Here is a 20822-nt window from a genome sequence, read left to right as displayed (position 1 = left end):
GGGGCGGGTCTCGGCGGGTGGGTGTCCGGGGGGGGCTGGTCGGGGTGCTGGGGAAGGGGGTGGCCGTGGGCACGGGTTGGAAATGGAGCCGGTTTCCCCGGCTCCCCCCGACAGCCCGCTCACGCCCGGGTTTAAAGTAGTTGTTTTTTAAACAGACAATGGACAAAAGGAAAGTAGCGATGGATGCCCGGGAGCTCCCTGTCCGCTGCGGGGCCGCGCGGCGCCGCGCAACTCTCCCGCACTTACCCACTTTCTGCCTTTGTTTTCGTTTGGGAAGGGGCCGAGCGTGCCTCCCCACTACAGAAAAGGGCGATTTTTTTTTTCATTCGCGAGAAGCCTCTATTTTTTTTAATTTTTTTTTTTTTTAATTTCCCGTGCCACTTGGACTTCCGCGGATGTTTGGCTTGGGGAATATCAGAATAACCTCGGTGCGATAAGTTTGTTTCTGTGTCGATGTTCGTCTCGATTTTTACTCTCATCAAAGCAGATCGCGGGCAGTGTTTATCCTGGAAGATGGCTTTCGGGAGAATGTGTTAGTCTTTTTTTTTTTTTTCCCTTTTCCTTTTTTTCTTTTCTCGTGTTATACGGGACTAGCGGAGGTACAAACAAGCAAGTTGAACAAAAAATGTTTCTGTTCATTTCCTCACAGATCATCCATTCTAACGACGGCAAAAAAATCTTAATGACTATGACCTTAGCAGCATGGGTAGCTGATTTTTCCCAATTATAAATCCCGTTAGTTTGCGGTAATGTGTGAGTATCAATATATAATTCATATTAAAAAGCATGATCCGTAATTATTATTCCTCTTTCTTTTTTTTTTTTTTTTATAAAAGTTGAAATCTATCATTTTCCAATGAGAGTGCTGCATCTGTCGCTTGGAGTGTTTTTGTCTCGCTGTTGCACAACAGAGGCTCTCCAGTCTTTAACCTAAAATGGCAGCTTTAATTTGACTGGGGCCCATTCATTGACAATGATAATAAAAAGGCTGAAAGCTAAATGTAGCTGGATGCTTGGGGCACGTATGCAGAACACTTTCCTCTCCATTGCTGGGCACTGCTAAGAGAGGAACTTCCAAGCTCTCTAGTTTCCACCGTGAAAGTTTCCACCACTTTTTTTTCTTATTAACAGAATAAAAATAATAATAAAAAACCCACGTTGCTCAGCATAGACCATCTTTTAGATGTCCAGGTTGCTTACAAACTTAACAGTGAGGTGACATTTAGAGAGAGCTCCTTTGAAGAGGTCTGCATTTGTAGCACCAGCAGAAAAATTCTAGTAATCACTTCTAAAATAAGATGCAGTCTGGGGGAAAATTAACTATTTCTTTCTGAGGTTTGTAACAGGTGATCAGAACAATTACATTCTTTATATTTTCCTATCTTCAGCTACCAAAAGTGGGGAGTATAGCTTGTTTCTTCTTGTTTGGTGTTGTAAATATGCTCAGGGTTTTGCAGAGATCCTTATGATAGTGTACTATTTTCCTCTAGGTTAAAACCACAGCTGCTTGGAAAAAGTAATTATTTTTTGTCTTAGACATAATGTGAAGTTTGAAACAGTTTCACAAAACAAAATTTCCCCTACTAAAGTATTGGTGAATGCCACAGATTGATGCATCTTGTCCTGTCTTTCTGTTAACCTGAACTGCTTATTTTCAGTCTCTTTTGAGCTGTTTTATAAACTTTATAAAGATCATTATTAAAGCCATTGCACAGGCTCTTAAAAGAGTATTAAATGCTTGTAATTACAAGTGTAACTGAATTACTAATTCACTGATACTAATTGGATAATCATATTTGACCAAATATCTTACTAAATATTTAACAATGTGATGACATTTCTGTTATTGCTTGTAAATCATGGTTAGGTTATTTAAACAGGGGAAAAAGCCTCATATTTGCAACCCAACATTATTTTATTGCCTCTTCAGTAATGGAGGAAAGTTTTGGTCACAGCCAAGGATCCCACGGTCCTTTTAGGAAAATAAAAATTTCTAGGGATTTTGCACTATAACAATGTCAGTAAAAATGAGGTTTAGTGGAACACTCTCTATTGCAATCAAAACTCTGTGCAGTGATGGGAGATTTCAGTTGTGACCAGTTCCTTTTGGGTTTGGTTAATGCAGAAGCCTGAAGAGTTGTGTCATGGGAGCACTGTAAAGGTTTCCCTGTCTGTGTAGAGGGGTCAGTTAACCTGAGTGTAGTTTCTTTCCCACGTGAGTTACTTGCTGTTTTGAACTGAAAAGCTGCTGATGAATGTTTGCAGTATTTCCCATTAGCACTCAAATAATATTAGGACTTTTATAAGATGTAAAACGTGTTGTTGGTGAGTCCAGGTGGGTCAGGCCGATGGCAAAGCTGCAAGCAGGTACTGAAGAAGGAAGTGCTGCTCAGTCTGGGCTTGGCGTGGGTGGGTGTGTGTTGTGCTCAGTGGGCCTGTCCTGCCCCAGCACCCAGGGAGGCTCCGTGCCAGGTCTGTGCCCCACGGACGGCGGCTCTGCGGACAGGAGAACCTGCAGTGTGAGGATACAGCAAAACCTAAACAAAGGCAACCCAGGCATGATTTTCTGTCAAGCTGGAAAGGCCTGAGTGATAGAGGCTTCTCAGGTTTTCTCAGAGCTGCTGAAGTGTGGCAGTGAGGCTGCGTTTTGCCATGGGGTTTGGTTTTGTTTGTAGCGTATGGTGTGATAGGCAGAGGTTGCTAAGGTGAGAAGGAAGAGGTGGAAGAAAGTAACCAGAAAGAAGGAGGGTGGAAATAAATGCAGGTGTCTCCTTGAATCCTGTGCCTTACCTCTAGCCCTTATTTTACCATTCATTTTTACGTTAAGTTTCAGATGGAAAGCCTTTAGGATATGCTGGTCGGTATTTGCTCTTGTGAATCTGGTGTAATTCAAAGAAAAGTGTGTGGCTACCAGGGGTACAGGCAGCTGTGAGACAAGTGGCGTGTGTGTCTGAAGGTCTTCTTTCCCCGAGTCCCCTTAAATCCACTCTTCCAAACCCTTATGTATTTGTCTGCTGTGAGCAAATCACTAACTGCTCAGATTTATGAGCTGCTTAACTGATGCCCATAAGTAACACGGGTGATACTTTTATGTTATTTTAATGTTCCCTGTATACAAGAGAAAACTGCAAATTTTAGTAAATTATTAAACTTTCTGACAAATGACTCTTTTGTGTGTAGGTGAGGCTTTAGCCTTCACTTTTCCAACAGAAAAGTTACTGTATTAATTTAGCTTCACCATTTAGCTTCATCATTAAGACAGACATTAACTCCATCATTTCTCATCATTTATATTTCCATGAATAGCTTGTAAGCACAAATACTACTGGATTTTAATGCAAGAAAGTTTTAAATACTGTATATATTGTAGCAGTGATAAAAAGGCAAAGGGAAACTCCAACTATGATTTAATTTTTAAAACTCTTCCAGAGGAAGGAGTGAGGTACAATATGCAGAAACATCTCATGTTTTTATTAGGGTTCTGATGAGATACTGACACCTGATGGAAGATTTCCTCCTGATTTCTTTCTGCCTGCACAATTTGACTAACTTTCAGTGATTCACATCTTACCCAAGATCAGCAGTCATGGAAATGCCATGTTGTAGTTGTGCACTAAAATCTGTCTTGGAAAATGAGGTTGGAAGGCATGATGCAAAAAATAAAAAGGAGGTTATGACCTAAAGGACACATTCCAAGAGCCCAAATATGACAACAAAGCTCTTAAGGGTATTCTTAAGTACATAAAAGCTGATTAGCTCTTAGCTTCCAACATTGTGACTTTTCTGAGATGTAAACATGCACCTAGAAGAAGCCAAGCCAAAACCAAGGATCTTTGTGCTGCCACTTGGGTTCTTCTCTGGATGCTGTTCCGTAACTGTTTCTGAACACTCTGGTTGTTTTGCTGCCCTTATGCTAAATGCATTCTCCTTAAAAAAAGGAAAAAAAAAAAAGGAGGGGTACAACTTAAATTAAGCATTTTCTTTTAAAAGTTAGGATGCAATATAAGAGTGCTAGTTACCATATAAGCTACTGTTTTAGTGGAACATTGTAACACATGACTTTGAAAGCTTATTGGCATGTGGGAACTAACCAGAAGTCCTCGCTGGCATGATGTAGGGCTCCCTTTGCTCTGTAGTGACCTATATAGCTATTTTGGGTGTGGTTTTGCTTGGCTTTCATGGGAGCTGAGTCCAACCTTCCTCTGACATAGACAATTGCTGTGATGAGAGGGCCTTGAGGGGAATGGTGGGGAATAAATAACTTTGGGAATCAATTGTCTGGAAAAAGTCATTGCAGCCAAAATGTCTGCCCTCTTCCTAATGGTTCTGAGGGGAAAATAAAATTTCATTTATATGGTCCTGATCCTAGAGGTTATTCTGTTCAGGTTTCATTTAAATATGAGCTTGTGTTTGGGGAGAGCAATGCAGCAGCTTACCTGCCTGGGAGTAGCTGGCATATGGCAAATGCAGCGCTGGATAGTTTTGCAAGCACTTCATTTTAATGTCCTTGAGCCACTTTTTAAGCTGTTCAGCTGAGCTTTCTGCTTACTGCTAGAACTTCAACAGGTAGCTGGCTTTAACATTTCTTGGTGATTTTGAAAGAAATTGACCTCCCCACAGTTTATTTTGATCTCTATCTACAAAGCAAGTGTCACTTAAAACATTTTGTGGACGTGTACATCAGATGTACAAAGTAGGATTCCTTCTGTGCAGCAGAGGCAGTCCTGCTCTGAAAACAAAACTTTCTTTTCTCCTTCCTGCCCTTTCTACTCCCCTCCCCCCAGCTTTCCCATAGATTTTGTTCCTCTTCAAGTTCCTTTCCTGTTGGGTTTTTAATCTTTTTTCCAATTCATACTGCTTTCTGTTTGCTTAATGGAGTTGTGTTTTCTTGCCAGCCCTAGATAATGAGGATATGTGGCAAAATAAACATGCATTTCAGCTCCTAATAATGCTGCTTTCTACCAAAACCGTGGAGGATGCCTGAGCTGGTGTGGGGAGGGCTGGCTGGGCTGCACCAGAGCTTGGTGGAGTCTCATGTTAGCCCCTGGATGCTGTCATGGCAAGGGGATGGGAGGCAGCAGACAGCCAGAGCAGGGGGCAGCTGCAGTGTGCTGGCAGCTTCCCAAAGGTTCTTCATGACCCTCTGAAGAGCAAAATCCTCTTGTTTCAAGTTTTGTTTTCATGAAAGTGACATTCCCCCATCTTTTAATAGTGGATAGATAGAGCTGTAGTGTTTCTCTCACTCTGTGCACTGTGTAGCTGTGAGTGGGGAGGGTCTAGTCCCAGGACAATTTTGAAATGGACGTAGCCATTGTGGGCTATCCTTTGCCAAGCAGAGAAGTTTGGGATGTGGGGAGGAGCTCCTGATGGCACTGTGATATTTCTGGAAGAAATAGGAGAGCTTTGGAGACCAGGAACTGTGTGACCAGTGGTAAAGCAGATCAGAACATGGAGCAAGGCCAAGGAAGACTTTAATAAAGGCACTTTTGTCCTTGATCTTAAAATAGGAAGCCTATGGATTTATTTACAGGATAAACAAGATTTGTTAAGTGGGTAGTCACTATGTGAGAAGGAATACTGGTCATTCTTTGGGAGGGAATTCAGGTGAAGACTAAAGCTGAGCTGAAAGCTGGAATTTAGAAGTTTAGACATCAGTAATAGGACAAACATGGAGAAAGTCTTCATTACAGAAAGCATTGAGGTAGGTAGTGCTGTTCTGGGAGAAATGTGAAACAAGCTCTTACGTAATAGAAACTGAGAAACTTGGTTCAAGTCTTTGGTATTAACTTGGATGAGCTAGTAAGTGGGAAGTCTGAGTTGATGACAAGTTATGAGAAAATATTCTTTGCTTCAAAGAGGATCCATCAATGTAGCTGTTGAGATTGAAATCCAAAGCTGAAATGCCTCTTGGTAAAGGGTCTTGCAGGAAAGCACGTGTCAGTCTGTACTGTAGAGAAAAGCAGTTTAGTATTTCTTCAAGTTGAAGATTAACAGCTAGAAAGGCAATACAACTGACCTGGTTTGTAATGCTCAATAGAAGGAGGATTGAGAGAAGGAGAGTAATGATGAGGCTAACAGATGTTCAAAAATAATTCTGATAAGGCTGAGATAAAAGTGCATGACAGTGACAGACTGGTGAATTTCAAGGATGCATCTTAATTAGTTATTCAGGGTATAACAGTTGTTTTCAAAACCTTACCTGTTCCTGGACAGGCGAGCCTATCTGAAGTCCAGGAATCAGGCATCCCAAGTATCCTGCTGCTTGAAGTTCTGTATTTGAAAGTGTATTGTTTTCTCATATGGGATAAAAAATACTGAAACAATCATAACTGCAGTTACTGTCTTGACATGACATCTAAGATGATTATTTCATATTTTTGGCTCAACTGTCTGGTATATATCTAGGCCAGCCCTGTGGATTTTTGAGAATGTGCTCTGGTTTTTGCAGCTTCTGGACTGAAGTAGTTGCTTGTTGGATTTGGTGGTTTGTTGCAAGGCAAAAAGCAGACAGCTCATCATCTCCAGTTCTCAGTTTGAAAGGTTCTGGGACTATGTTGCTAGTTCCTGGAAAGACCAGGCAGCTGCACAGGGTGGTGTAGTTGTGTCAGGATGGCTTAAAGGAAGGCCCTCTGATGTAGTAGCCAGTGCCTATGTGAGTTCAGAGATTCCTTTAAACTCTGATGAGGGGACTCTCACTAAGAGTATAATTCTTGCCCTGAGTTGTTTTAACCATGAAGAATTAAATTGAGAGTTTATAGTGAGCAGTTTACTATCTCTCTTGATTTAGGAAGGAATCATTCAGAAAGTGAGTTAAATAGGGATTTCTTGACTGCCTCAGGATGTTAGTCTGGGAGAGAACTGCTAAGTAATTCAGTTTATTTATCAGTACCATTGTGAGGTGTCTGCTGTGCTTTGCATTCACTCAGCTCTGTAAGTGGAGTACAACCTCACTCATCTTTAATCATCTTTGTTTCATTGGGGGGAAGTGAATAAGCAGGCTTCAGCTTCACTTCCTTCTTATTTCTGTATTGATCTCTACAAAGGTACATTGTCATTTTCATTTTTTGTTCTATTTTTTTGTACAGAAGTAAGTGAAACGTGCTTCTTTATTTCTGTTGTAATCTTTACAGAGGTTACTGAAAAAAATTTGCCTGTTTCACCTGCATTTCTCCTTACTACAGTTCTGCAGTGTTCCCCAGCCCAGTGCTGTTTTCTCTCACAGAAGTGATTCTTAGTGAACATACTTTCACAGTTCAAACAGGATTTGAGCCTTGTGGCAGCCATGCTGAAGGAAGGGGTTGTTTTGTAGAAGTGGCATGGCTATTGGAAGAATCAGGTTGTTACAGGCGGCACTAGGACAGAAACGGTTCTTACAGCTTGGGTCTGGGAATCTTTGTAGTATGTAGTACTACAAAGATTCTGTACTCTTAGAAGTTGAGCATATTAGATGTTGCACTGAAACTATTAAAAAAAAAAAGAAAAATGGAAGGAGGGTGTTTGTGTGGCTTTGCTGTGGTTAAGGTGTCTGAACTCTTGAACGGTGAGTTCTCAGGGAAGTAAGTTAAGGCCTCACACCCCCTTGCTACCCCCTGCCCAAACCATGACTACTTAATTTTGTGAAGTTAAAAAATAAAACCTTGGCTACAGAAAAGATGGAAGGTGAAAACAATTGCTTCCATAGCTCTTCTCATAAGAAATTTCCCTAATGGTGTGATTTAAAAGATTAATCTCCTTAATCTCTTTCTCTTCTTCACCTTTCTCTGTCTCCTCTCAGAAGAAACCAGGATGCTTACTTTTCTGCCTGCCTCTCTGGGTGGACAACCTCTGGCTTGTCACTGGTTCACATGTGACTTCCTGAGATTGTCACATGACCAGTGGCACAACTGGACTGTGCAGTAGGGGCTGGTTGGGCAATGCAGGTTTTGGCTGTCTGAGGAACTGGACTAGGAGGGGCTCTTAGAGGTGGATATTAGTGTCAGCTGGGATGCAGGCTGTGTGCCTGAACTTGTCCCCTGGTGGGGCTTCTGGGATCTGCTGCTGTCTTCCTTTGTGTGCCTGTGTGTCACTTGGAGTTGGGTGGTGTGTTCTGTGGCTACCCAACATTAAGATTTTTGGTGGGAAGCTGGTAGGGTCAGGAAAGCTAAAAATCCCTTCTCTAATTTGACAAGGTGTGATAATGGTGCTGTTTTGGGGCAGGGCGCTTTTTCTCTTCAGCATATGCTGAAGGCAGCTGTTTCTGTGCTGAGGAGCCTCCAGGTAGGCAATGAACTTTGACTACTGAGATCGATTCAAAGTGGCTGTGGGAGTGATACCTTTGGTACACCTTGACTTCTCTCTTCTGGAGTGAAACAGCATATCTGCAGCAGGCAGTCCATGGTAATGAGGCAGATTGATCCTTGGACAGAAATCTCTGGGCAGAAAACCTGGGGACTAGGCAGCTGTAGCACCTGCTTCCACCATGTTGCCTTGACTGCCTCCTTCCCTCAAGGTTCTTTCTCTTAGGTACATAAGCTGTCCTCTGGTAGGTTTATTTTGGATACTGGTGGGAGAAGTTCTTTCTCTTTTCTGCTTATCCAAAATACTTGTTTCTCCATCGCAATGTTTATTGAGATTGGTGGCTGTTCCCAGGGTTTTTTGGTTTTTTATTTTTGTTTGTTCATTTTTGTAAATTAAAAAACTAGAGTGAAATCTGCCAAGCTTTCTTTACCCTCCTTGTGTAGGATATCCTTATCTTGATATTATGTTTGTAAGAACTTTTTTTCTTCTGATGGAGTATTATACTTAAATCTGTGTAAGAGTACTTTTTTTTGGTATGATAAGTTTTTTGTAGCACTGAAGATAGCTGGAAGCTGTTGAATGTTGTCTTGTGGTCCCTCTAATCATGTGTAAGTCAGGGTATGGTTTGAGAAATGCAGTGAGCTAATTTAACTGGACATTGTTTTGAAAGGAGAAGTTTCCTCTCTGCCTTTGTCCCCCTGCACCCCAACTCGCAACCACATGGCTCTGCTACTTTTTTCTGGCAGCAGTGCTTGTCAGGTCCTTCTGTGAGCCACTTTAGTCCACCAAAATGGCAGAAAAATAACTCTGTAAAATGGAGAGCATTTTGCTGTTGTAATGAATCAAACTAGCTCATAAAAGGATCTGATGAACACCAGAGCTGGTACTGAGGACGAGGGGGGCCGCTGGCTTGGAGAGCAGCAAGCCCTTTTCATCTTTTCATTTTGGTGGCAGTGAGCAAGTGGATTGGATCAGTTGCCTGGGAACCTTCATGGGAGAAAGAGAAATAGAGTAATCATCTGTGAAGCAAAGGACACGAAAAGAAAAATGTGCTGGCCTGAGTTAAAATGGATATTAAAATTTATTTATTCTTGTTGATGCTATGGATTGCGTGCTATAAATTGGTTAAAATTAATAATCCACTGACCAAAAATCAGCTTCCCTCTTCAGGTAGGAAAACAAAAGCCTAAAAGATTTACTAATGTATAAATAACGTGTTTGCTCTTTCAAATGTGAGGTATTTAATCTTTGAAACAATTTATTCACAAGAAAGGGGGGGAGGGGGCTGTTGGTTTTTGGTTTGTGGTTTTTTTTTTTTTTTTTTGTTTTTTTTTGGTTTTTTTTTTTGCAAGCTTGAAATCCTCCATTAGGTTCATCAGCTTTCAGTCAATTTGTCTGTCTCAAATTTTATGAAATCAGTGTTGTTTCAGTGTCACCAAGTTTCATCAGTCAGTAACTCAGTGGATTCCATTATTCAGAGTATTCCCAACTATTTACATTTTCCTGCTGGTTTGGGATGGAACAAGTGCTTGGTCCTAGTAGGTGGCTGAGGCTGTTACTTCCTATCATAGTCTTAAGCTTTCTGATAATGAAATGAATGCACTCCTCGTTGTTAAAATTGGTGAAAAAAAGTACATTGCAAATCAAATAACATGCTGCTTAGTCACTTCTGTAATACTGTGCTCTTGCTGCTCCCCAGAGAGAGAAATGGGCAGTTTATATTGTGTAGCTTAGCAGAGGAGTGAACGCCTTACAAAAAAGTCAGGGATTCTGACTGCAGCTTCTGCTCAATCCACCTGTCAGTTTGAGGTGATTCTTTCAGCATAGCAGCAACGTGCCATTAGAAGCTGCTTGTTTTCTGGAGAGCCCTGGCTTTTTTGTGTATATTGCCTGCAGTGTGACAGAAAGGGACTTCTTGGCAGGTGGAAGAGTGGAAGCTCATGCTGTCCTTCCTGTTTTTCTCAAGATTTGGGCAATTGTATGTGTGTTAATAGAAGGTAAATTCTTGCCACAGTTATAAAAACCCCAAACTTTAATGTAGTGCACCTTCTAGATTCTTTTCTTTTGGTTTTACATCTAAAAAATTCTTTTTCAGGGTCTACAGGGGATGGCAGGAGGTGCAGGAGAGGGGATTTACAGATTCTATCTTATGGGCATTGTAAGCTGCATTTGGTGCAAACTGTGAGGAGCGGTGGCCCTGACTAGCGTTGTGTGTGTTCAGAGTGAATATTGTAGTTACTAAAAGCACCTTGTTTACATTAGGAATTGTATGTGCTAGCTCTAATGGGCTTTAGGAAGCCCAAAGCACAGCTGTAAAACATCTGTCTCTGGGACCAGATCTTGTCTGTCTGATGAGTTGTTGTCCTTCATTTCATGTTCAGATTTATACAAGAAATAAAACTTTTTTTTTTTTGATAGAAAAGTTCTTCAGTATACTGCTTGAAGACTGGTTTGTACTTGAAAGGCTATCATGCTGTTGTCTTGAACGCAGAACTTAAAATAGTGACTCAGTATTAACTTAACTCCACTTCCTCTTTAATCCGATGATCTTGTTGCTATATGACCTTACAACACCTTAATTTAAAGGCTGCTTATTCCAGTGGATTACACTTGGAGGTGTCTGGTGTGGTGGGCATTGCTACAGGAAGGGCTTAAAAGGAACTTAAGCGTTGCCTCAGAAAAAAAACCAACTCAAGGTGTTGGAATAGGAGCAGTGAGGGTATTTTTCCACTTTGGGATGCTTGCTGTTGCTGTTATATGGACAAGGCTTGTTCTGAAAGAGTGGGAGAAATTTTGGGCACATATCTCTGCTGTACCATAAGAAAAAGTACATTCACTTCCAGTGGATGTGATGCTCCCTGTCTTAATTACACATGGAAGGGTTAGAAGGCAAAATAACTGTTTAGTTCATGCATCTCTGAGTGCTTGGATGGTTTTTCTTCCTTTCAAGGCCAGTAACCTGAGCAGGTGCTTGGAAGGCAGGACCCCAAGTGCTACTCCAAACTGGTGTGCCAGGTCCACAGTGGTGTGCTTTGTGTCTGCCATACTGGGATGTGTAATAGTTGCTGATTACCAAGCAGCACTCGGCAGAGGATCTTGGTTCTTTACCAAGTGTTAATTCTGTCTTGCTACTGCTCTTGTGAAGTAGATAAATGCCATCCTTAAAAGGAGAGTTGGTCTGACATTCAGCACTTAAAAGAAAAATCTGTCTTAAGTGTTTAGAGTCTGTGTCTGAACAGCCTGCTATTTTTCAGAATTTGTCTTTTTCCTTTAAGTATTTTTTAGGACTAAATTCTAAACAATTGTATTTTTTGTATTGAGTTTAGGGACTATAAGCTTCCTCCTTGTCCTATACAGTTTCTTAAACAAACTCTGCCAAATAGTCTGCCATAATATCTTGAGCTTTGGCTTGGCAGTAGGAAGAGTTCAGAGAGTGTACTGTCTACTCTGTGCTAGTAGCCATTTTGGCTCACATTTTCTGTCAGGTTTTTCTTCTATATCAAGTCAGGTATTTAACCTGACTGAACTAAACCGAAGCCAAGCAGATTATCTGTTGGCTGTGATCTGGGAGTTATGGGGAGTTTTACTGTACCTGTGAAAACTTTGATCATTTAGAATCCTTGAAAATAAACCACTGGCATGTTCTGCTCTGACAGAGGTCTAGCAGAAGGTCTGTTCTACATTGGGAATATGCTGCTGCCTCCAGGCTTGGGCTGTGCTCAGCACAGAATGGCAGCAGCTCCTTCCATGGACTGGAGAGAGCAGGGGTAGGCTGGAAGGTGCGGGGAGATTGGGTTCTTCCTTTGTTTACAGAAGCAATTGCTGTGCCTTCTGTATTTGCAGAGGGAAAATTCTGGACCCCCAGTTCAGGAGATGGGCATGGTCCCCACTTTATAGGTAATGGAGAGGGCTTGATTTCAGCAGCTAAGATGTTGCACAATGACTTGTGGATTGGAACCAAGGATTGGATTCAGTCTTCCAGTAATTCCTTTAAGTGCTTAACCTAAATATGTTGTAGTTATTTTAAGTACCTTTTTATAACAGTTGTAAAGCTTCAGGCCAGTGCTTTGAGCTGATATTATCTTTTACAACTGCTGTTTAAATCAGGAAAAGTATGAATATTTTAATTTTTTCACAACTTAGTGCTGTTTTTAAGTCTTTTTCCTTCAAACATGAAAAGATTGTTGTAATAAAAGTTCAGTATTCCTAATATTTCAGTGTATAACACAACTTTGATTTATTAAAACCACACTTTTTCAGTTGTTAAAAAAATGAACTTAAAACCCATTGTAGGTACTGAGTATGTCCAGAGATGTACTGTATGTGCTACAGTGTTTAGTATTATCAGTGTTTCTGTTTCTTTTTTTTTTTTTACTCTTTAAGGGGTTACAACTGGATCATATACTCTCTCTAAATTTTCTGTGGTTGGAATAGGGATAATCTTTTATATAGGATCAGTAGAATTTCAGCAGACTCAAATACAGTTTTGGGTGTCCTTGTCTTTCTCATGTTGTGGTCCTCTAAAGTGTTGTAATCTCAGTTACATTCTTGAAGTACTGGTAACATGGACTGAAATACAGTATCTTCATGAAAGGAGGTGAAATGTTATACTGGAAATGGTGTATTATTGAAGTAGCATAGTTGTCAACACCTATTAAAACCATGTTGTGAATATCATCTTTCTTTTATAGTACCAGAGGTCTGAATCCTATTTCATAGAGACCAGAAACAGAGCAAACCCCTTAGCCTCCACAGCTCTGCTGCTCAGAATTGTCTTGGAAAAAGTGATAGGTAATGCTTAATGAGTTTCTCTTGCATGAATTCATCTAGTTTTCTCTTGGTCTGTGTAAACTCTTGGCTTCCATTGGGACAGTGGCAGAGTTCTGCAGCTTAAGTACACATTGTATGAAGAACTGCTTCCTTCTGTTTGTTTTATTTTGAACCTACCAGCTGCTAGTTTTGTTTGTTCTCTAGTTTCCTTGTTAAAAGAGGAGAACAGTGGTTCACTGTGTACCTGTTTCACGCTGCTTGATATTTAGTATGCTTTTTTATTCTCTCCCTGGTTGGCCCTTCTTGAGGCTGGAGATTCTGGAGGGTATTCAAATGCCTGTCACCCCTCTCTGCTCCATCAGTAATTGTAATTTTGAAGTGGAGGTGAGAAGAGCAAACATGGTCACTGCAGCAAGGTATAAGAACCTCATAGACTTGTGTATCCCATTTCTTGTGCAATTCTATGGGGGGTTTTTTAATCTCTTTTTTCTTAAACATTCTTAGTGTTCTGTTTACTCTTCTTACAAATCTTGTTTTCCTAGACTATTTATTCTAGCTCCCAAATCATGTTAGGGCTCAGTAAAATCTATGTAAAACAGTATTGTATTTTCTCATGTGCATTGCTATCTATTTCCTTTCACTGCATCTCATCTGCAGCTTATTACACCTTCAGTGGGTGCGATGAAGGTCTGCTGCTTCTTGCATAGTTGATTTTAATTTTTAGCAAAATAAACTTGTTATTACTATTAGCAAACTCACTTCAAAGTTCACCTGTTTCTAGTTCTTTTATGTGCATGCTGTCAGTGCAGGTCTGGAAAGGGGCTGGGTGATGTTTCCTAATGTTCATTTCCTGATTTGAACTTTCATCTATGTGAAGATCTTCCCTCCTTTGCTGTTGTAGCTTAGTTTCCTTAGGAGCCATTGCTGGAGGACCTTTGTTCAGCAGCTGGCTGATGTGTTTTGGTCATCCAGGTTAGCTCAGACTTTGGCCACTTGTCAATTGCTTCAGTGAAATCTCCTGTACAGGTGAGACAGGACTTTGCTGTGGGAAGGCATCGGTGTCACCTCTGTAGTCTGTACTTTGGTATGTGCCCGTGTTTCTTCTATTCTCTTACTTGCCCTGCTGGGGCATGAGACTTGCTGGTCTGTAGTTCTGGGCAGGCTAAAGGTATGACCACCTTTCAAAACTGATGCACAATTGGCAACAAGGCAGTGTTGGAACCTGAGCTATTAAGTGGCATAGTGGACAGATAGGCTATTTTATCCTTCAGCTTGGTGAGTGCCGTCCAGCTGTTGGTGAGTGCATTGGTGACTGCTGCTGTTTGCTTTGGTTTGACCAAAACTGCCTCTGAGGATAAATGTGCTAAAAAAGATGAAAGCTTGCTTTAGCTTCTTCAATGACAGCAGATGCAGAAAACTTGTAATTTTTATTTTCTTGGAATAATTCTTTCCTATCTTGGTTATATGTTAGTCCAGTGGATTCTCTAGCAGGCTCCCTATACCTGGCATTTGTGAAAGGACCTTTTATGACTTTGCCCCTCTAGGAACATATCTTTGCAATTTTTTGCTAGTTCCTTTGGTCCAATTTATTCCCCTCTTCTTGAGAAATGTTCTTACTGATAGCCTTCCCAGCTTGAGGTTTAGCTGTGATGCATTTTTTTCCCCTGTGTCTCTGCATTTTCAATATAGTATTTTTTTGTCTGTTGTCTGTAAATATTTTGTCAAACTGCCTCATTTTGTTTCTCTTACCAGGCTCTTCCTCATTTTAATATTTTTTTCTCTTTGAAAGTAAGCACTCCTATGATGCATTTTTTGTTGTTTATTCCTGTTTTAGGAATGCTGAGCTTAAGTTTATTTAATGGATTTCATTAGCAGTGGCCATGAATCATGATAAAGTTAAGTCAAATATGACAGGAACAAATCTGAATCATAATATAAATTTGTGGATGTTTAAATAGTCCATGTTCTGTGGCAGTGTTGCCCTGTGTGCTTCAGTGTAACTTCATATAAACAGTTTGATACACACAGTTTAAATGCTTTTATACTGTAAATTCTTGCCAGCAAACCAGTCACCTTACCAAGTTGTACAAATGGGATGGAAATTTATTCTGAATGCCACTGATTTATTTAGGAGTGAGACAAAGTATGTGACTGTGTCCTTCAGTTATAATTCCCCATCAATTGTAAATTGATGCATTTGTTCAAATATACAGTATAAAACAGTATTACAATCAAGCTGCAGTTATCATGGGAGCCATAACTTCTACTTTTCTTTTTCTTGGCTCTCTGTGTAAAAAACTGTACTGTAGTATATTATTTAATTGTTTAGTACTAAGGTCTCTCTGTTTTATCATAGTATGTGACATGGTACAGTACCACCCTGTATAAAAGCCTTTGGTGCTTGAAGCAGTGGTGGAACAGTAAGAGTTTATTCATGTCTTCATGTATAGATGTGTGAGCACCATATTTAGAAGAACTTTTGCACAAATAATATCCACTTGGTACTGCAAGATTTTTGAGAATTATGTTGCTTTGCTTAGCTGAGAATGACCTGGAAGGACATAAGTCTGTAAATCTGAAGCCATGGGCATCACTGTTACTTCTGAGTTTCATTTGATGACTTGTGTTAGGGAAGAGGTTCTCCCAAAAGTTTCTTGCTCTTTCAAAGTAGTTTGTAACATGCACTCACACAGTATTTTAGCACAAGCAACTGAAATTTGAGGAATTTTATACTAAGGTAATGGGGGAAAATGTTAGCTGTATTAAGAACATGAAGTATTTAAGAACTCATGGTCATGAAAGTAGGCGAACTGGTTTTATAGAGAAGCAGCAGTTACACTTTCAAAATAGATGCTCTGAAGGGTACCAAGTGTGAGTTCATAAGATGAAGAAATAAACAGAATTTTATGAGATCCTACAAAATTAATTTTTTTCTTTAACAGGAATGCAGGTGTCACGAAAGGCTTGTGCCTATTTCAGTTGTTGAGGAGTCATGATCCTGCTTTGCTAAGTTAATATTTAAGCTTTCTCATGAAACCTATTACAGCTTCTAGGTAGTATGCCATATGTACAAAATAAACTCATCAGTTGTTTTGTTTTCTACTTAAAAGTTAAATTGCAATCAATGTCTGTACTGGTAAATTTGTGGAGGGTAACAGGAAAAGGAACTATGCAGAAATACAGGGTTTGTTTTAAGAGAGAACTCAGAGGAATTTAGGAAGTGGTCATTTCTTAGTTCAACTAATACAAGCAAAACACCTCAAAGAAGGTGGAGAGGTGGTTTTCTGTTTGCAAAGAAAAGGCTGGTAACAGAATTTGAAGTAACAAGAGTTGAAACTAATCCAGCCTAGACACAATTAAAAGCAGCATGTTCTGGCATGGTAAATTCTCTTAGGTGGTGTTTAGTGAATGGCTGCTCTTGCCATTCATTTTTGTATCTCTTCCCTTACTAATGCATTTTGAATTTTGCCTCCTAAGTAACTTTCATGGAGAATAAAGGGGAAATCTAGAATTTGTGTAAAAGCTGAGTAGTTGTGCAATAGTAGGATGTATCTCTACTATTGGAAGATCACAAGCTATCAGTCATTTAGCACTGAGTTTTAAATGGAATAGGTGCTTTTATAGGCTGATTTATTAATGTGCATTGCTTACAGGCTTGTTGAAAAATGCAACTAGTAAATTTGATGTGAAAAAATGGCATGAGCACTGTTGGGGATTTTGTCATGGGCTTTGAATGGTTGATAAGCAAAACAAGGCTCTGTAATTCTGTTGTGTTCTCTCTTAACCTTCTTGTCCCTTATCGCCCCAACACACAGGATTTTGAAAGTGGCACTGGGAAGGGGAAGAAGGTCTTAATTTAGTAGCATGAACAAAGCTATGGATTTTAGATTTTTTGCCCCTATTTCTTTGATCCTTCTCAAAGGCATATATCACTTGTGTTCCCTCTACCCCCAGTAATAAGACAGTATCTTTTGGGGGCTTTTGAAATGAAATGCCACCTTTCTGTTCTCCAAATACATCTTTCAAATAAGCTTGGTGTTGATGATTTTTCAACATCACCAACATTTTGTTGGTGATGTTAATCTTTTGTATTATCTTAATTTTAATCAAAAGGGTGAATGTGTTGATGAGTAGCATGAGATGAAATCATGTGCTTTGTTTTAGAGGACTGGAAGTAAATCATCTTCAAGGTCCCTTTCAACCCAAACTGTTCTATGATTCGGTGATCTGTGAAACACTTATGCCTTAGCAGAATAGAGTCCCAACGTAGGGTTTGTTGTAGGATAAGATCAAAAGTGACTCTTTGACAGAAAGTTGTCAGTTTTCCTTTTCTTTCCTTTTGCTTTTTCAAAGAACTGGATATATATTTGTGCTTCTGGTCTACCCTTGAGTGTTAAACTTAAGGGTAGTTAATACAGCAGCAAACTCTTGGAAATTTTATGTGGAAAATGTTCATAAAGATGGACAATCCCACCGAGGGTCTGATGCCTCCTTTCCATCTTCTCCATGGGATTATTGATCTGAATCAGACATTTGCCCATCACTTCACCACATATTCTAGTAATGAGATAGGTAAGGATAAGAAGTAGGAATTAAATTGTCTGTTTCTGTGTAAGTACAGTTTCTGTATGGTCAAGAATGATGATTTTTCTTTCCTCTAGTCTCCTTTTATCCATGTATGTCTAGAAAAGAAATAGTCAAACTACCACTTAAATGTTTTTCATTGAGAAGTAGAAGAATAATCTGGGCATTTAATGTTTTGGGCATAAAATAAAAATGATTATCTGAATATTCAAGTAGATTCTAATGTAATAGAGAGAAGTTGTATGTTGGAGTAACTTCTGAAAAGCATCTAATTGCAAGGAAAAGAAAAAGGCAACAAACTAGTATGGCCAGTTTGGGTGGGTAAGCAAGCTGGGGCCTTAAGGTGAAGGGCCTGGATAGTTTCAGAAAATGTGGACAGGATTAATGGAGGCTTGTTTAGAGTTGGTAACACTGTTGACACCAGTGCTACAAACACTGCATTTTTATAGACTGGAGTCCCATCCATCATCTCTAGCCATTTCCAAAAATCAAGAGATCTGAGTTCTCTTACCATATTCTGTCTTGTGATAAATTTGATTAAATCTAGCTATTCTTCTAGTCTTGGAACATCATTACCCTGTGAGATTACAAAGTTGCTATGCATTACCTAACAGAATCCACAATATGCTTAAATACATGCACAGTTGGCATTTTCCTTGTTGAAACCTGCAAACTTCATATTAGGTTCTCTTGTGTCTTGCATTATCTCTTTAAAATGTTTGTGGAATTAGTACCTTGGATCTTCTGTGTAATTAACAGCATCCATAAAAGTGATCTATGAAGGAAAGATCATTGGTTGGGGTTTTGTCGGGGTTTTTTTGAGATGGACAAAATCTAAAGTAATACATGTAGTGAAACTTAGTCCAAGTCAAGGTTTCTTTAACATGAAATGACATTCACTGGAATTAGACTGATTACGTACTCAAGCTTCTGTTTTAAGATACAGGTATTTTCAACAGTGGAAGGTTAAAAATGGTATCTTGAAATATGCTTCTGTTATCTTGAAATATGTCTTGAGTCAGCAGCTAAGTCAAGTTCTGGTTTTGAAACCTGATAGATCCCAGCCTCTGGTATTCCTTCAAATAAAACTGTCTTTTGCTTAGAGATTGGACATTTGGAGTTAGTCATAGATGTGAGCTTTGTGAAGTTGCAAAAGTGAGGCTCAGGTTACAGAGCCAGAAATCACTCTGTTAGAAGTTTAATTTGTTCGTTCAAGAGATTTGGCATAGTCGGGGGTAGAAACCTGTTCTCCAGAATAGTGTTCACTTTCCCTAAATCCATGTGTATATTTCATTTTTTCCTGGCTAGATAACTGACTGCAGCAAAGTGATTATGTGAGGGAAAGCTGAAAAATTACAAAAGAAAAATTGCCCACTTGCACTAATTTTTGTATATTAATTACAGGTTATTCTTCATTTATGACCCTTAAAATCCATATTTCCTGCTAGAGAACTAATAACTCTTTAGCAGATCAAACCTTTCTCTCTGGTCTGTAATAAATATGGCTTGTGTTGTAGATACTTGCTGGAAGCTTTGGAATCAGATTTCTCTCAGTCTTTAAATTTTTAATTTTTTTATATTATTTGTTGAATATAATTATGAGTTAGTTGATGATCACTGAATAATTGCATTTGATAGACTGAGTGAATCCACTGTATCTAACTTTTGGTAAAAGATCATCTATGTAGTGATGCTGAATGATAAAGACACTGCTAATTTGTTTTGCTTCAGGAATAGTATTGCAATCCAGTCATATCACACTTGCCATCCCTTTAAAGCAGCCTCTAAATTGTTGGAGAAGCATCCTGTGTGATAGCTCTTGTATTCAATGAGTTCTTGGATGTTTCTGAAAGATTTACAGCAAAGTCCAAAGCATTTCAAGGCCAACTATAGCAGTCTTGTCAGATGCAGCTTGACAGCCTAGTGACTTATAATGAGAGTAGAATGTAATTAGAAATTGTCCGTGTCTTTACCGGGTACTGATGAAAACTATGGCTCAAAGGTTAATTCAAATAATAATTAATATTGGTTTCTGTCAGAACAGGGTGGTAATGAAATCTCTGTCGTACAATGAGTCTGATTTTAAGAAGAGGCTGCATAAGAAATAGAAGCTAGAGTTTACCTTTTCTGATTATATTCACTTATCTTACAATCAGCATGATGGCTTGATAAAGCCTAATTTGAGAGCAATTTAAACATACTCAGAAATATTACAACCTACAGCGAAAATCATCTAATGTGTTGCGTCTGTTTAGGGAGATAGATTTATGGCTAGATTGCTGAAGTAGATGGATTTACTACAAATGATCCTTAAGGACTGCATATGAGTATTTTGTTGTTGATAATTGATCAATACCATGTGTTTGTGGAAAGTCTTCCTGGTAAGATTTGCTAGCATGAGAAATGTGGGATGTTACATTGATGTTTGTTTAAATTGGACTAGTTTCAAGGAAAGCGATAGACCAGGTTTTGCTGGCAACCAAAACAAATTCTGTTCAGTTTCTTTTCCCAAGTTGAAACTTTCTACTGGAAAAAATAAATGCTGTTAGCTTTGCTGAAGCTGAACCCATAATTTTTCAGTTGCCAGTAGTCAGTGAGCTACTAGACCTGTTATTTTGAGAAGCATTTAATGAATACTTTGCTGTCACCTGGTTTTCCTGTATCTGGTCTGATTTTGTTCTTAAAATTTGCCTACCAAAAAGCTTCTCCAGAAAGCTACAGCTGTAGCTTGGGTTTATGGGTCACATAGTTCTGCATAACATGCCTTTCTCACACCTTCTATTCTGTCTGCTTGCCTTAAATGTTACTGCATTGCCTCCACAATTTTAAATTTGCTGTAATTTTAAGGCTGTTTCCTCTATTGCCAAAAAGGAACTCTAAATGCCTCTAAATTGGATCTGACAAAGATCAGATATTTTCATCCTTATGCATGGGAAAGTGATCTCAAGACTGATTTTTTTCACTCATCTGGATAATGCTTTCCATACAAACTGCTTCAGTTTTTGGGAAGCAGAGAGAGTCCACAGTCAAGATCAGACTTCTCTGGAGCAGTGGCACCCAGTAGGACATGAGCTACATGGCAGAGGTGGGAGCTGAGAAAGGGGATGTGCATGTGTGTTTGAGGGGGGTTTTAAACTGTGGACATGAGAGATAATGAAGCATTACATTGGTTTCTTGGAGCTATTCCTGCT

The 20822-nt window shown here is 39.5% G+C and overlaps 1 protein-coding gene across 5 annotated transcripts in view; it reads left to right on the top strand.

Annotated features, from left to right (window-relative positions):
- The first annotated feature begins 98 nt into the window (after positions 1–98).
- CHD7 (chromodomain helicase DNA binding protein 7) overlaps positions 99–20822 on the top strand; it is a 140693-nt gene continuing 119969 nt past the window's right edge. For 4 of the 5 annotated variants that reach the window (XM_031058613.1, XM_031058616.1, XM_031058615.1 and 1 more), the window contains exon 1: positions 99–753. The gene's annotated coding sequence lies outside the window, so the exon portion shown is untranslated. The remainder of the gene's footprint in view (positions 754–20822) is intronic. The other variant, XM_031058612.1, reaches the window with a different exon arrangement.

Source organism: Geospiza fortis, unplaced genomic scaffold (genome assembly GCF_000277835.1).
Source record: "Geospiza fortis unplaced genomic scaffold, GeoFor_1.0 scaffold121, whole genome shotgun sequence".
Classification (NCBI taxonomy): Eukaryota; Metazoa; Chordata; class Aves; order Passeriformes; family Thraupidae; genus Geospiza; species Geospiza fortis.
This window is presented reverse-complemented; position numbering and strand designations above follow the sequence as displayed.